The sequence below is a fragment of the Castor canadensis genome, chromosome 1 (assembly GCF_047511655.1).
Source record: "Castor canadensis chromosome 1, mCasCan1.hap1v2, whole genome shotgun sequence".
Taxonomy (NCBI): domain Eukaryota; kingdom Metazoa; phylum Chordata; class Mammalia; order Rodentia; family Castoridae; genus Castor; species Castor canadensis.
In genome coordinates, this window is record NC_133386.1 from 41,595,059 (window position 1) to 41,597,442 (window position 2,384).

The 2,384-nt window shown below is 34.9% G+C and overlaps 1 pseudogene; it reads left to right on the forward strand.

Moving 5' to 3' along the window:
• The first annotated feature begins 1,438 nt into the window (after positions 1–1,438).
• On the forward strand, positions 1,439–1,995 carry LOC109701692 (protein tyrosine phosphatase type IVA 1 pseudogene; annotated as a pseudogene).
• The last annotated feature ends 389 nt before the right edge of the window (positions 1,996–2,384 follow it).

The window sequence follows — 2,384 nt, forward strand, 5'->3', positions numbered from 1 at the left end:
GATTGAAATGTTACTAACCTGACTTTGTAAGACCCAGTGTGTTTATGCACACAATAAGCTTTAATTTCTCACTCGTAAATAGTATTTTAAAGTTTTGTGCCTATTCTCATCCTTTTTTATAGAAATTAAGTAAAAACTATACATGGAGAAAAATATTCATTTTTCAAAAAAAGATATTTATTTTCAGAGTCTGTGCAATACTGAAATGATTCAAGACCCATAACTGCATTAGAGATTATATTCATGCAACACATTCCAAGTGAGAGTTTTATCTATTATTTTCCCTTTCACACATACTTTTCAAACAACCAAGTTGTTAAGGTCTGATTAGCTCTTTACCTGCATATTAATAAATAGGACCAACGTAAAATGGTAGTTTCTCATATTCTTGAAAAAAAAAAAAAACTTAACAAGGACTGTAGACCTGGCCACTGGAGTCACAGCTGGCTCTTCCTCTTATTAGTTACGTGACCTTGGGCAATCTTCTTCAACTCTCTGTACTTCAGATTCCATTATTATAAACTAAAGATAATAGTGTTCATATAACGAATTACTATGTGGAATTAATGATTAAATATTTATAAACCATATAGAATAACTTTAACACAACAACAAATTTAAGAAGTACTAAATAATTTTGTGTGTATATATAACGTATTTGAATTATATATTTGTGCATGTATATATATAACTCATATATTCTTGTGTATATGTATATGCATATGTAAATAAAGAGGTCATGGCATTACATGGTCTTAAAATGTCTTCCTGTGGTTTATATAAATGTATAGATTTATGAATGTTTAATCTCCTTGTACAGTTGGTCTTTAGAAAACAAATTTGGCATGGTAGTCTGGTGCCCATGCCACTGCCTGCATCACCACCACTGCTGCCCCAAGAAGACCCACCACTGCAGCCTATTTTGCCACCACCTCTGGACCAACTATATGATTAGATCACAATCTTCAATGACTAAACATGTTTCTCAATTCCGTGATGTTCTTGGTCACACACTTATGGAGTTTATGAAGGGCCATGGAGATTACTACCAAGCACAGCATGACCTTACTTACTTGCAGACAAGTAAATTATAGAAATTCATTCCTACCTCACCAAAGAAGCCCCCAGAATAGTCTGGGGGTATTTCACTCTTACAGAGTGAAATCTGTAGAGCATTTTACAAATTCTGACCTGGAAGGCATAAACGGGCACTTCCTTTTTATTATTATTCCTGTGTTTTCTATTCAGTATTATTGGATTGAAGAGAACCTCTTGTTAGGAAGTTATTTCATGTCCTGTTACTCCTAATGACATAGTCAAAACACTGAGAATTTCAAGTGGAGTATATTGAAGTAGAACTTACTTGGTTTCTTTGCATCCTTTCTGTATTCAGTTTCTAAAATTCTTTCATGACCTAATTTTTTTTGACTAAATTACCATGGCTTTAATGAGCTGCCCTACTCCTGTGGAAGTCACATACACGAACATGAGATTCTTATTACTCACAATCCAACCAATGTGACCTTAAACAAATTTACAGGAGAATTTAAGAAGTATGGAGTTATGCCAATAGTAAGAGTATGTGAAGCAACTTAAAAATTTACTCTTGTGGAGAAAGATGGTACCCATGCTCTTGATCAGCCTTCTGATGGGGGAGCACTACCATCAACCAGATTGTTGATGACTGGCCAGGTCTTATAAAAATTAAGTTTTGCAAAGAACCTGGTTGTTGTATTACTGTACATTGTGTTGCAGGCCTTGGGAGAGCTCCAGTGCTTGTTCTCCTTCACTAATTGAAGGTGGAATGAAATATGAAGATGCTGTACAATTCATCAGACAAAAGCAGTGTGGAACTCTTAATAGCAAGCAACTTTTGTACTTGGAGAAGTATCATCCTAAAATGTGGAAGGCCTCGAAGACTCCAATGGTCATGGAAGCAGCTGTTGCATAGCTGGGGTGCCCAAAGCTATGCCTTGGAAGTGGAACTTAACATAGGACCTAATTTGTCATGTATATTAGTCAACATGTTGACTTGGTGAATAAGTCTAATGAAGCTCCTAAAGGAGTATTTATTGAAAAGCAGCTTTTACTAGGCCACAAGCTTGACAGAATTGCAACCTCTATGTTTGGGTTATGATCAACCCCTATTTGGACACTTACCAAGATTCTTGCTGTTTGGCGTTTAAAGTGTGCTTTTCATTTATACCACATGACCTTTCTTGAAATCATATGGTACTCAGTTTTTATTTTAAATCTATTGCCAGGACAGAATCTTATCAATATATAAAAATTTAGAAAGATGGTATCAAAATATCCAACATATCCAGCACAAAACTTGCATATTTTTAATATCATTTAGAACCAAAATTCCAGGAACAAAGAAT